The 15,064-nt window shown below is 40.4% G+C and overlaps 1 long non-coding RNA gene across 1 annotated transcript; it reads right to left on the bottom strand.

Moving 5' to 3' along the window:
* Positions 1–2,529: 2,529 nt before the first annotated feature.
* LOC125394965 (uncharacterized) lies at positions 2,530–14,007 on the bottom strand. The gene is made up of 3 exons (XR_007230388.3): positions 11,081–14,007; positions 10,832–10,978; positions 2,530–7,684 (listed from the first exon to the last, which is right to left on the bottom strand). It is a non-coding gene; the product is annotated as an uncharacterized LOC125394965 (long non-coding RNA).
* Positions 14,008–15,064: the final 1,057 nt, after the last annotated feature.

Below are 15,064 nucleotides of genomic sequence, written 5' to 3'. Positions count from 1 at the left end.
TGTCAGTCGTTTCTTTAACCTCTGTTGACTGCAAGGTGGGTGTTGGTTATGTCTTACTATTCCATAGGTCTTTTTTTTAAGCTTCAAGTTTCTATTTTTATTCTATCATCTAGACTTAATTGTCTGAACCTCACTATCCCCTTATGTTGTAGTTTTAACGACAGACATATATCCTGCACACAAGACAGGGTTCTGCCCTTTACTACATACCCTATTTTCCATCAAACTTATAAACTGCATCAGATACGTGTCATGAAGTTACTAGATGAACACTGTATAAAAGTGGGAGGGGACACTCACAAGATCACACAAATGTGTACTTCCCAAGAGTTTAGTTTCTCATTCCCAGAGATAATTTAAGGAAAATCCCACTTACTACTTTATACTCTACGATATACTATATAGAGTGGCTCTGATAAGGAAATCCAAGTGTCACATGTGATGCAAACTTGATGACAATGGAGAACATCAGTTGGAGAGGAGAAGTTGGGCAATGGGATCTGTTCACCTCGGCAGGGGAGGTGATCTGTAAGTTGGCTTTCTTTAAAATTGCTGTAGCATGCAGATAATAAAAGGAATCCTGAGTTGCAACTTGATTTCTCATCATAACCTTCTGTGTAGTCTTTCAAAGACAGCTCACTTCTGTTACATTTATACTCAAAGATGCTCAGAAGTCAGGGTGAGAGGTTGTCGGCTCAGAAGAGGGCACATGTGAAAAGTGTGTGACCTGTAGGTGTTATTTTTATGCTATAATTTTAGTATTCAAAAGTAAAGAATACATTTCATCTGAGCATAATTAGTATCATCATATTCTATTTCTACCCTGTGTCAATATGTACCCTGATATAGTTAATATAATCAGGTAAATTAGTTAAGTCCAAGGCAATGTGAAATTTCTCGCCATAGAATCACAACATTATATGCAAATAACTCAGTTAAGATTCAGGTGGCTTTATGAGTCTTTATTTTTGAGTTCATATCTCTTCATCTGAGAACTAATGATGTCAGCAGCTTTAGACTAGTTTGTAAGATGGCTGTGAGAATGGTGAGTTATGGCAACAAAAGCATTCAGCACACTGGCATTCACTGTGCAATGTAAGCTGATATTTTATCATAATAGCAAACAAAGACCTGGGTGGTTTCTCTTACTGGGTGTTTCATACATATTAAAACATCACTAACAGATTCTGTGAAATGCTTGGTTTTTTGTCACTTCCTTAATCTTATCTGCTTCTGGGGCTATTCTCTTCTTATTCTAAAATTTATACAAGTAAAACTCTTGTCTGCATTCATCCCTTTAGGAAATAATGAATTAGAACTGATCTGTGTATTATCTCAGCTCACAGTGAACTAACGGAACACAGAACAAAGAGCGCTCCCAGTTTCCCTTCATCTCTGGCTTGTCCGCTGAATATTAAATTGAATCAGTGTCTGAGACATGGCTTATATCTCTGGAAGAAGACGAAGTAGTGTCCTGTTTCTTTGACATTATACTGAATTTTAGACTTTTGCCTTCCTGAATTATTTTTTACCTGACCCCGCAATTCCTCCTTTTCCCAGGAGTCTCTCAGTAGTCTCCCACTCCATCCTCCTCACAGCCTGATCACATGCTCCCTTTCCACCGCCCTCAGCCCACTCACAAAATCTCTTCTATGTCACCTTCCCCGAGAGATCCAGATGTCCTCCCTTGAACCTTTCTTGTCACCTAGTCTCTCTGGGTCTCTAGCCTAAAACCCACGCCAGGAGAATAAGCGCATCCCTGATACTGCCTGGAGCACCAGGACCCACAGTCTGGATGGCCCAGAGACCTAGGGTAGAATCAAACAAAATGTCAATGCAATGATGCCCAACAACATTCTGCTACACTCATAGATTGGTGCCTTCCCCAACTGTCAGCACAGAGGCTCCATCCAGCAGCTAATGGAAATGGATGGAGCCCCTCAGCCAAACATTAGGTCGGGTTCAGGGAATCCTGCAGAAGAGAGGGATAAAGGATTGTAGGAGCCAGAGGGGCAAGGACACCACAAGACAACTCATAGAATCTAATAACCTGGGCTCATAGGGGCACACAGGAACTGAACCGACAACTTGGGAGCCTGCATGGGACTGAACTAGGTCCTCTGCATATTTGTTACAGGTGTGTAACTGAGTCCTCTTCTGGAACCCCTAATCATGGGAATGGGGGCTGTCTCTGGTCTTTGACTCTTTTACTGGCTTTTGGGACCTTGCTCCTCATACGAGTGGGTTGCCCTGACCAACCGTAATACATGGGGAGGTGCTTAGTCTTAACTGCAACCTGATATGCCATGTTTTGTTGTTATTCATGGGAGACCTTCCCTTTTCTAAACAGGCACAGAGTGGATTGGGAGGTGAAGGGGCAGGGAGGAGAGAAGGGATGAGAAACTGCAGCCCGATATTTAAAAAAAAAAATCCTTTGTTTAGAGTTTATAAAGAGGCCAGTCATAGTAATTTCAGATTACCTTTTTTTTTAATTTTTAAGGTATTTCAGTCCATGCATAGCCATGCCTATGTGTCTTCTTGTGGGTATCTCCACACAAGTGCAAGTGCCCTCAGAAAATTCAGGTCTTCTGGAGCCAGAATTATAGGTGTTTGTGGGCCACCCCTCTGGGTGCTGGAGACCAAACTCAGGTTCTCTGGAAGAGCAGCAAGAGCTCTTAACTGTGAAGCCATCTGCCCAATCCCAAGACTGCCATTTTCTTCTAAGTACAGATGTACGATTTTCCCCAAATTTGTTTATCGCAGTTGCCAAGACTAAGTTCTGCTATTATTTTATTACATCACTTTTGTCCAGTAGTTTTAATAAGATCTCTGTCCCTTTTTCTCATTTCCCCTTCCCTTCATGAAAAAAATAGATGAATTTCAAGCATGGAAACTTCCAACTTACTGTTTCAAGCCACATTTGCAACAGAACAAAAGTATTCCAATAGAGTTCTCAGTCCTTCTCATCCAGCACATAGAGTCAGCGGTGCCCAGTGTTTACAGTCATTGGGATATGAGCTCTCTAAGTTCTTAGTTAGCTTGTCAAATTGACTGTTGATGTGGTTTCATTAAGAAGACAAGAAACTGGTTGGAATTAACCCTCAGGAGCAGCTTTGTACACTGGTGTACACCGTTCTCCATGCAGAGAGCCCCATCAGGTTCACGCATCCCAGAGTCTCACCTTTCCTGTTTCCGTGCACTATTGCTGAACAGTAGATAGACTCCACTTCAGTTTTTCACAGCTTATTCTTCTGTTGACAACTGGACTGTATTACCACTAAGTGGAACATCTGTAACGGGGAAAGACAGATGCAGGCGTCTCCAATGTGAGGGCAGGATGCTCTCTCTCTCTCTCTCTCTCTCTCGCTCGCTTGCTCGCTCTGTCTGTCTGTCTGTCTGTCTGTCTGTCTCTCTCTGTCACAGTCATGCTCCATATTTCAACACAATAACTCTCTGCAGCGGTCCCATCATTTCTAAACTCCTGTATCACTCGCAAAATTCTTGGATTAACTTGGTTGGATATTAAGGCCACTCACTCAATTCCCTTTCAGTAGAAAAAGAAACATGGCTCAACCCTCCACAATGAACAACAGGCAACCAAGGAAGGCTGCAGGTGGAAGGAACCATCATCCCCAGGGAAGATCACACCAACTGCTTACCTAACAGTGAGCTAACAGTTCTGAAAACATGTATACACAAATAACATACAGACTGAACATGTTGTGTTTATGTATTTAGAAATGCACATACACACACACATTCCTATCAACAATTCAAGAAAAAGAGGCTATGGATTTAAAATAAAACAAAGCAAGGAAGCCACATGGGAGGGTTTGGAGGCCAAAAAATAGAAGGAAACATTAGGGAAAGTGAAACTCCTGCCCAAACCTTTGCCCTCATTAGTTTTGGGCAGTTTGAATACTTTTTCTTCAGTGGTTGTGTATATCAGCAATCTCAAAGGCTTTTGATAACAAAAATGTTGAAAACCATGAAGCTCTGTAGCCCAATCTGCTCTTTGGAGAGACATTTGACTTTGTCAGTTAGGAGAAATGGAGGAAGTTGAAAAGGAATACGCTAAATAAGAATTTTTAATATTGAGCACTGGCACGAATTCAAATATTTATGTTATTCAAATATTTAAGAGTTGAAGAAAAGGGCATTTCCTTTGAAATATTCTTTCAAGCCGTTGTAAGTATAATATCATACATTTTACCTATTAATATTATACCATATAATATTCAATAGTACTTTAGTTAAATTGATACTGTGAAGGATTTTACTTTATAAAAGAACTATCTTGTCTTACAACTCTTTTCCACTTTGCAACTAAGTTCTGAAGAATGCTGTTCACGTTTATTGTGTCTGTTCTTGCCTCCCACTCCAATTTTACCCATATCACCTCATTCATAATTGCTCTTTTCAGACTCACTAGCACCACTGCCAATGCAGTAGGCAAACCTCTCTTGTGGCAGCGCCAAGGCTTTCTATGGAATGCTCCTGTTGTTCCACTGATTTTCAAGCTCAGACTTCTAACAGAATGTTTTCTCTTCCAGAACTACCATTTCCTTTCACCCTCTCTCAAACCAGTCCATTACAGGTGCTTCGGGATCAAATCAGTAGCTCCTCCATGATAAAGGCTTCCCCGAGGCCTTGCCCGCTGAGCCGAGGGAAGGTGGTCCGCTTCATATTTGCACAGACTTTCACACAATCCCTCTCAGAGCCCGTTCTTCCCTCCCAGGGAAGTCTCTCCAAAAAGAGGGAGCAAGTAGATCCTGCTTGATTGGCAGCTATACCCAGCACGGTCCCTGATCACATCATTTGGTTCTTTAAGTTATTTATTTTACTTGTGTTTGTTTTATCCCAACCAACTCCTGCTTTGGCCTAAAATCTTAAAAGTTTATTACTCACAAGGGATTCCTGATTCTAAGTTTTAAGATCACAGTGTTAAAGAGTCATACAGATTACCTTTTGAATATTGGAAGATGCAAAATTGGACAGAATTGTTATCTATCAATGAACATGGCTAGTCAGTCAAGACAAGGACTAATAAAGTCACATATAGTACACGCATACTGTGACGTTACATACGTGTGTTGATGATGATGATATGACAAGAATGGTCACCATCAAGTCAGAGCATTGCAGGTCAGACACAAGATACTATTTGACAGGTGGCAATCAGCAACACTCCCAATATACGATTTTCAGAATGGAGTAAATATAACATGAGATTCATTATCTTAATCAAATCATTGATATACGGGGGCATTTTCAATCTAGAATGTGGATACCTTAAGCATCTTCAGCTCTTTCTGCTGCCTGTTTACTACCTGGGAACTAGGAATAGTATGAAAAATGAAAAGATATGAAATGCATGTTTTAAATTTTGCTTTGGGAAATTCTAGATTTTAAAGGATTAGTGTGGAGTGGCAGGAAAAGATAATCAATAAATGAATTTGGGGAGTCTCTGGAATTCATCCATGCTCTTCCTACCCCCTAGGATACATTTGCCTCGTATACAAGAATTGCCAAATACGTCAATATCATTTGAAGGTTTCTTCTGTGTTCTACCACCTTCCCGAGACACCTGGCTGGGGGAAAAAAGCCTCTAACACATGGGCCTTTGGGGAGACATTCATGATCCAAACTAGGACAGGGCTGCCCAAGAACTCTGCAGACTCAATCCCCCCCCCACCCCCGCCTCACGGACACCTGCCAAGGACACAGGCAAAATAACTTGTGTCGCCAGATTGCTTATTAAAAACCAAAGCTTTCCACTTAATGCATGCATAGGAATCTTGAGAGTCACATGAGAGCCATCAGGTTAAAATTAGACGGTAGTCCTTGCATTCTTTCTCTTACCTAATGATAATACATAGATGTTTCAACAAAATTCATAATATATGCAAAGCATCGCAATATTAGCTGAAAGTGCTTACGGGTCTATTCTTTCCTTGGAAATTGGTGCTAAAATGTTCAGAGATGACCTTTTAAAAGAGCTGCTTGCTGTTTGTCTTCTATGCCTCCCAGAGATTCCTTGACTCTTCGACAACATGCATCAAACATTAAAAACTACTGCAGCTCTCAACATGTTTTAGAGCCTGGCTCCCTCATCATGCTTTCTAATTATGCACAGAAGTAGTTTTGGTTCTGAACTTCCACAACAATTAGCCAATTCGGTTCTATTTTAAAGTGCTTATAAAATTCATATGAAAGGATATATCATTATTCCCAAAGACTTCCAACATGGGTTTTTAATGGGACCATGTCCAAGATTCTTCCCATTTGTAACTCATATTGATTTCTGGGATAGCTAGAGGTTGTAGGGCTTTGTTTGTGGAATTGTATTTCAGTAAAAGGCCTTGCTAGTATATCATATGTGCCTGGAATATTATTCTTGGGAAGGGAAGGCTTCATCTATGGAAATTTTCCTTACTATATCATTTTGGGTCATTTTTGTTCCTTTATTATCCATTTAGCATTGTCTAATTTTTGTGATCTTTCAAAATATCTGGCCCTTCTGATGGGCTAAAGAGATGGCTCAGCAATTAATAGCACTGGCTGATTTCCCAAACAACCTGGGTATAATTTCCGACATCCTCAAAGTGGCTCACAACTGTCTGTAACTCCAGTCCCAGAAAATCTGATGTCCTCTTCTGACCTCCTCAGGTACCAAGCACACACGTGCTACTCAGACATACTTGTAGGCAAAATATCCATATACATAGAATAAATTAATAATCATAAAAATTTTAAATATTTCTTATTACATTTATAATTGAATGAAGATACAAAAATTAAACCTGATTTTGAAAACTAGACTGAAGTATTATATTTTAATCATATTTTCCTAGTAACTACTGATATTGAAGACCAATTAATTATGATAAAAATACACCTGCAAACATCTCTTGTTATTCAAATGTTGGACCATATTCTTCTTTTTATACTAACACTATTTATGTTTTAATACCCAGAGTTGATAGATGTTAGGATGTCAGAAAATCAGATCTTTTGAAGTAACATTTCAGCTCAAATACAGTATCAAGTATCTATCCTCATTATTCGTGGTTATTCTCCTTATTGAGTGCAGTTCAGATCATTCATGCATACATTTTGAGTTGTTCCTTGTAATAGGAAATTGTGAATAGATTCCCTGTGAGGGGCCAGGTAACAGATGATAGAGTTAGAAGAAAGATCTCTTATAGAAATGTTGCATCTCTGATATTTAAGGTATATTCCATAGTTAAAATAATTATGAATTTAGTTTTATGATGCAATATATTTTTTCCTATTACAAATTACTAAGACCAGTGGCACAAAACCAACTTCCAAGGGAGTAAGTCACTGTCGTGAAGCAAGACTCCTGGGAATTCAGGCCTGTTGTCTCCCATATATGCCCAGAATAAAAGATCACAGCCACCATTCCTGAGGCATCAGAAGTCAGATGTTTGCTTGAGATTGCAATGATCAGTTTGACTAGGAGATGGGAGGAACCCTGTGTCCTGAACTGGGAACCTCGGGAAGTTGTGAGAGCATCACTGTCTATAATCTGTGGGCAATAGATAAACGGACGGAGGAACTGCTGAAGATCCACTCCGGAGCATCTCCACGCTTCTCTGGCTGCTGGTGGTCTCCCGCAGGCCATCTCCCTTAACACTCCAGGGTCTGGATACCACAAAGACTGTAACATATAGGAAAATATTGTTAAGGGATAAGCAAAAGTGACTTAACTAAAGAATATCAAATGCTCCTGTTCATTATGATAGCTTACAGAAGGAATTAAAAAAAGAATACAAACTGACTTCTACAAACCATAGGTTTTCCATTGCTGATTGGATTTTTTTTCCCTTCAGTAAACTCCACTCAGGCACAATGCTGTTTCCAAAGGCTTTCCCTGGTGCTTCAAGTCCATAGTGATCCTAATCCTTGGGCAATTCTCTGATCCACTCCTGCATCCCCCAGGAGAATGGCTGCTGATCAAGACTTTCTCACAATTGAGTGTTGACAGCCATCTTTTGTTCTGTTACTACATATTCAAATATTAAATTTGTAAACTAGTAAAAATTCATTTGTAACAAAAATAGTAGTATATTATAAATATATACTATAAATAGGTTACTGTTGAAGTGTTTGTGTAGCAGGCATGAGGCCCTATGTTCAAATCTCAGTGTGCACGTGCACACACACACACACACACACACACATATTTACATATGAAGTAGGAATTATTTGCATGAAAAAAGTCAAAGATTTTGATAAGCCTTAATAAAGGGTTATTTACAGTGGGCATTTATGAAGCAACTGGGCAGATCAAGAGAGATTCCATATTGATAATTATTTTTCATGGACCTTTATATCCTAGATCCACTTAACAGAAAGGAAACTGGATATGTAGATGTCTAATGCCTTGGATATGTGATTTATGCAAGGAAGACAATGTAGAATTTGCCAGCAGTGTTTTGGCAGCAAGACTTGGGCAAATAATGTGAACTTACATATTATTATCCAAGCAGAAGACTATGGTGCACCATGTTAAATGGATATTTCCAGGCAAGAGATACTGAAGAAAGGTCCTAGAAACTGGAATTTTGAACTTACACTGAAATCCAGGGTTTGTTGCTTAACTGAAACTTTGGGAAACCAATGACTTAACTTATTTAACTCCTTTGGGAGTTTGGTCTTGCTCCCAAATGTGGAGCATTGAAGGCAGTGCGGGAGAAATGGTGGGGAGAGCTTGATGCTGTGTTGTGTATATATATAAAAAGAAAACAAACAAACGTGCCCAGCATAAGGCCCAGTATATGGAATCCCCGACCACCACCATGTTTGCCTGAATGCCACTAACAACCCCAAGGTTTCCATGTGTTGTTTTTACTAAAGACATGCTCATTAGTTTTTGGATAATTATGATGAGGTCGTTCAGGAAATCATAGCTGAGTGTCCTATTTGTCAAACACTAAGAAGTGCTGGAGAATACATTTGAGAATTCCCATACAGTTCTCTGCCTAATCTCAGACACTTTGGCATTATATGGATATCAAATCAGAAATTGCAAAAAGTTGCATCATTTTTTTTTATCTTGTCTCATAGCCAAGCACTAAGTAAAAAGAAAGAAGTCATATTAATGATGATGTATAAGTATCTAGCACTAAAGAGTGTTTCGGGAAATATTCATTCTTTCACTTTTTAGTACACATGCATTGATCGGAATATCTGTACAGGAAATGGTGTCGAAGTGGGTAGTGACGACATATAAAGTAATAACTACACAGAAATGAAATGTGTTGTGGAAGAACACAAAATAGATATGTGATATTCCTGTACTTTACTATACATAGATCTAAACAGTATGCCCACAGAACCACACTTGGGGTTAAGTTGGGTAAGCCCTTACACGCTGGTAACACTGTGTGTTGTGCATATGAGCCCAGACATCAACTTAAACAAAGATGGTAATCTTGGCTTTGCTTCATAATACTTGGTGGCCACTGGGAAACTTGCTAAACCTACAGGAAGTGTCAGCTGAAGGGACAGCATTACACAGTGGCTGTCATTATGACGGGAATGAATCTGCTCAATGCTCAGATTGGGCAGTGAGTGTCAAAAGATGTCCCTTGGATCACAGGCTGCCCAGACACCTGGGACTATCCCATGGGCTTGTTTGTGACTTGGCCCCCTATGCTGTCAGCTTCAAATGGCTGCCTTGTTTTACCTTTTCCTTTGACTGGTTCTACTTTAGTGAAACAATTCTGTTCCTTGCATCCATGAGGAAGCTGGAACTCACTAAAAGACATCAACTTCACTTCCAAGGAAGTTTTGGTGTTCTTATCTACTCAGCTGTTTGCTCAGTTTTGCTCTACTTCGCGGAGGGACAAGGTTCTGATCCTGGACAGCATGTTTTTTATCCTTGTGTTGATACTCCATAAAACATGAAAAAAATCTATTTACAGAAACCATTTTGCTATATGTCTTGATCCCTGGAGGAGATGGGGGTGCTGCCAGGATCTGGCATACTTCAGCTCCTCTGAATATCTCCTAGATAATTATATAGACGGGCTGATGATTATTAAAAATGCTTGAACTAAAATTCCTCCTTTGGAGAAAAGCCATATTCCAGCACCAACTCTAGCACCTTACATCAGCAACAATATCAACACCCAGTGAATATTTTTGATGGGATTATCTTGCTGAGTGGCTGACCTCCGAGGCCTCACACAGTGTCCTAAACTGCATAAATGCCATTGGATAAACCTAAAGTTCCATTCCGGGGGGTGGGGGGTAATTCATAGGCAAAAGCTCCAAGAAGTTTATCTGAAGCATGTTGTCCTCCAAACAGCTGGAACTTCTTAGTAACATATATTTAGGCAGTTTGTGGAGAATGCAAACTGTTTGGTAAGAAAACCAAAATCCCTTACTCAAAGAATTAAAAGGAAAGGGGTAGTAAAGACCCCAAATGCCTGTGACTAATAATTATTACAGAGGGGGTAGAGGAGAGAAGGAGGGGGAATGGGAGATTTTACACTACAAGTAAAAATTAAAAGCTATTTTATAACCTCCTTCATCACTTCAGTTTTACTGGTTTAAAATGCCAAACAACACATGGGAAGGCTGATGACCTTAAATTAATTCCCTAGATTTGCCTCTGAGTTTAATAGTGACCCGGTTCCTGCCGACTGACAGTGAGAAATTGCCTTGCTATAGGCAGTGTGTGGCGCCTTTAACTGTCTTTGTTCTTATCCTTAGAACACAATCATAACTAGAGAAAAACTCATCACATTAATCTCTGGTCCTACATGCTTCACAAAATGGCTTGGAAAAATTAGCTTACATGTTAAGAGTCCTTAGGAACCCAGCTGTTTTCCGCCTTTGGCTTCGGGGCGTTTAGCTAACAGATGAGTTGATTGATTTGCGTGTGCGCCGCCTCTCCATTCGAATCCGGTTCCAATTGATGTCTGAGCTCATTGCTTCCACTTATCTGTGACAGGAGGGAAGCACCAATGCCGTGATGTGTATGTGCTTTCTCCAACCTAAGCCCAAAGAAGCAAGGGAAGATGGCAGAGAAATGAAGACACCTGACCTGCTTGCTGCTGTGTTATTCCCTAAGAGATCCTTTGCATGAAGGTTCCAGAAGGCTGTTTCAGTCTTTGAGTCTTTGTCTGTTTCTCTCTCTCTCTCTCTCTCTCTCTCTCTCTCTCTCTCTCTCTCTCTCTCTCTCTCTCTCTCCCTGTAGCTGTCTTCATTAGAGTTTCTATTGCTGTGAAGTGGCACCATGACCATGGCAACTCTTATAAAAGAAAACATTTAATTGAGATTGCCTTACAGTTCAGAAGTTTAATCCATTATCCTCACGGCAGGAAATATGACAGCACAGAGTTGAAGAGGTGGTGAGAATCCAGCATCTCAGTCAGCAGGAATGAGTTGCTAGGCCTGGCTTGCATTTCTGAGGCCTCAAAGCCCACCAGTGGCAAGCGTCCTGCAACAACACCACACCTACTCCAACAAGGCCACACCTCCTAGCAGGCCACTCCCTTTGGAGGCCTTTTTGTTTTTCAAGCCACCATATCCTACTCCCTGGCCCCTACAGGCTTGTAGCCATATCATAATGCAAAATGCATTTAATCTAATTTCAAAAGTCCATAGACTATCAGAGTCTCAAGTTTCTTCAAAAGTTCAAAGTCTGTTCTGAGATTCTTGCAATCTCTTAGCTGTAATCCCCTGAAAAATAAAAATGAAAATCAGATCACATACTTACAACAAGCAATGCCATGGAATATACATTACCATTCCAAGAGGGAGGAAAGAGAGCATAGTGAGAAAATGGACCAAAGCAAGACCAAAAACCAGTTGGTCAAACTCCAAACTCTGCATCTCCACGTCTGATGTCAAAACACTCTGAATCTCCAACTGCTTTCAAGTAAAACACACCTTTCTCTCTTGGGCCGTTTCCACTCCCTGCAAGCAGCTCTCATCAGCAGGTACCCACGACTCTGGCATCTCTAACATCTTGGGGTCTCCAAGGCGATCCAGGCTTCACCTTCACAGCTTCATACAAAAGCCTCCCTAGGCCTCCATGCAGGAACACCCCTGACACCTGCCTGGCCTCAGTGGCTTTCTTTAGTCAGTGAGGAAGATTCCATGGCTCTTTTCTTCTATCCTTGACTCTAAAGCCATAATCATGAGGCCAAAGCTGACAAGTTCTTCCGTTTGCTGGAACTGGAACATGACTCCTTTGTTCAAACACATTTTCACCAGCTTTTTGTTTTCAATGGTTTCCTTTACTGGCTAAGCTTGGCTGTCCTGGAATTCACTCTGTAGATCAGGCTGGCTACAAACTCAGAGATCTGCCAGCCTCTGCATCCAGAGCCCTTTGATTAAAGGCGTGCACCACCACAACAGACCCTAAACTTTTCTTTAATTCCTTTTCACAAGTTGGAAGCTTAGTTGGGTGAGATCTTACCAAGTCACCACACCCTATATTCCATTTAACTCTAGATGTTTCTCTAATCTGTATACCTCCTTGAACACAGGATTTAGTTCTATTCCACTCCCCGGTACCTCCTTTCTCCTTAATATGTACATTTTGTATTTTTCTTTACTTAGCATGTTCCTTTTCATTACAGATCTACATAAGAGTGAACACTAATAACCACACAGCAGAGTCAATACTAGGCCATTTAGAGATTTCTCTCTGCCAACATAATTAAGCTAAAACTCTACAATTTAGCCTCAGTCAGACTTTTCCAAGGGCAAAGAACAGCTACATCCTTTAGTCAAAACATCACAAGAATGATCTCTAGGCCACATGCAACTATTTTCCTCTGTCCCTACAGTTCAAATCACCCTTAGCAACACTGCCTTCCAGCTTCCTTAGTATGGTCCATTAAGGCCCACTTAAAGCATTTAGCTTCTTTCCTAACCCAAAACCCCAAAGTCCACATTCCTTCAAGCAGAAACATGGTTGGCCCATCACAGCAATACCACAGGCCCTGGTACCAACTTCTGTCTTAGGGTTTCTACTGCTGTGAAGACCGCAGTTCTAGATTGTTCATTCATTTAAAATAGTCACTGCTGTTGATATTGTTAGTGTTTATTGTTTATTATTGTTATTATTCCCATTATTATTATCATGTATGCATCCATGTTATGTGTATGTGGGCACACGTACCACATACGTACACATGTATGTGGAGAGATCAGGAAACAACTTTGCGGATTTGACTCTCCCCTTACACCTGCCAGTAGCATGATGGAATATGGGTTCTGGGGATTGAATCCAGTAGACGTACATAGCAAGCGTTTTTCCTCCGTAAGCCACCTTACTTGTCCCCAATATACAAATTTTAATACTACATTTACTTTTCTTAAATATCACACCAAAATATTTATCCTGATTCCTGAGCTTGGGGGCCGCTCTTTGATTTTGTTTTGATCATTTCTCTCCTTCATCCTTGTGCAGGATCCTTTCTTCAAATCTCTTCTAACGCCTGAGCCCTGGGCTGGGTGGTAAGAAAGAGTCTGTCTGTAAAGCACTGCAAGCTGCTGCTGAAAGGGCAAGAGCGAGAGGACCTTTGTCCGGGATCCCCATTCTCAGCCGCCTTGTAAAGTCCTTGGGTCATACCTAAAATTAGGAAAAGACTGACTGCACCCCTTCCCAAAATACTAACCTTCCTTAACCCCGCTTTGTGCCCCAGATCAGATGCGTTTGAGCGCATCACTAAGTACGGCACAGCCTGGTAAGATCACTCTGTATCTAGCAACTTCTCTGTCTGAAACTGTAGAGAAAACTTCTGGTTTGAGATAAGAGGACTTTCCTTTCTTTCTTTTTTTTGTAGTCTTAAATATACTCAAATCCTCCACCTATATTAAATCTAGATAGATAGATAGATAGATAGACAGACAGATAGATAGGGATTATATATATGCATATATATGTATATATGCACATAGATAGATAATAGATAGATAGATAGAAAATAGATGGATAGATAGATAGATAGATAGATAGATAGATAGATAGATAGATAGATAGATAGATATAGGCAGGCCGATAGATTTGCAATCTTAATGCCATAAACTATACCTGCACTTGCACTTGGGTGACCAGAAGTGGCCAGAAACAGACTGGTATTTCTTCCCCTCTTCCTCTCAGTCATGACTCCATTTATCTTCCATGCTTCGCCTTCTAAAACTTTGACATTTTTTCCCCATGGAGCCACATTTATAACCAGATCAACATCAACACCAACAGTGTACTACTGCACAATTTTCACATGCAGCCGTGTTTACACTGTTTACAGGTAAATGGATAGAACTGGAGATCGTACAAAAAAACATACACAAAAAATAATGATCACATTTTCTCTCATATGTGAAATCACAACAAAATAAAATTTAATCTAAAAGAGTTCTAAATTTAAAAAGGAGAAAATACAGGGAACAATTTGAGGTAAGGAAGAGACCTAGTGAAGGAAAGAGAGGGTACTATTGGGTTTTTTTCACTCTCTTGGTGGCGTACTACCCAGCTCCCAGACAAATACACGAACACTTATTCTTACCTATGAAAGCCTGGCCATAGCTTGACTTGTTTCTAGTCAGCTTTTGTACCTTACGCCGCTGGGCTTTTACCTTTCTCTATTTAATTTTCCTTTTTTGCCTTCTTACTCCATGGCTGGTTGTGTGGCTAGGGAACTCACCCCTGGCATCCTCGTTCCTTCTCCTCTTCCCGATCCCCTGTCTTCTCTTCTCTCTTTATTCTCTCTGCCTGCCCACCCAGTCTATTTCTCTATCCTGCCTAACTGTTTGCTGTTCAGCTGTTTATTCGACCAATCATGGGTTTGGGGCAGGCAAAGTAACACAGCTTTATAGAGCTAAACAAATTTAACACATCTTTACATCGTCAAACAAACACTCCACAACATAAACAAATGTAGCCCATCTTTAACTAATATTCCACAACAAGAGGGGGTGATTGTTACCAGAATAGAACCAGTGAGGGCATGAGAGAGGGTTTATTATACTGTGCAATGATAGATACATAAGAAAATGACACAGTGAACCCATG

Source organism: Myodes glareolus, chromosome 21 (genome assembly GCF_982192425.1).
Source record: "Myodes glareolus chromosome 21, mMyoGla1.1, whole genome shotgun sequence".
In the NCBI taxonomy this organism is placed as follows: Eukaryota; Metazoa; Chordata; class Mammalia; order Rodentia; family Cricetidae; genus Myodes; species Myodes glareolus.
This window is presented reverse-complemented; position numbering and strand designations above follow the sequence as displayed.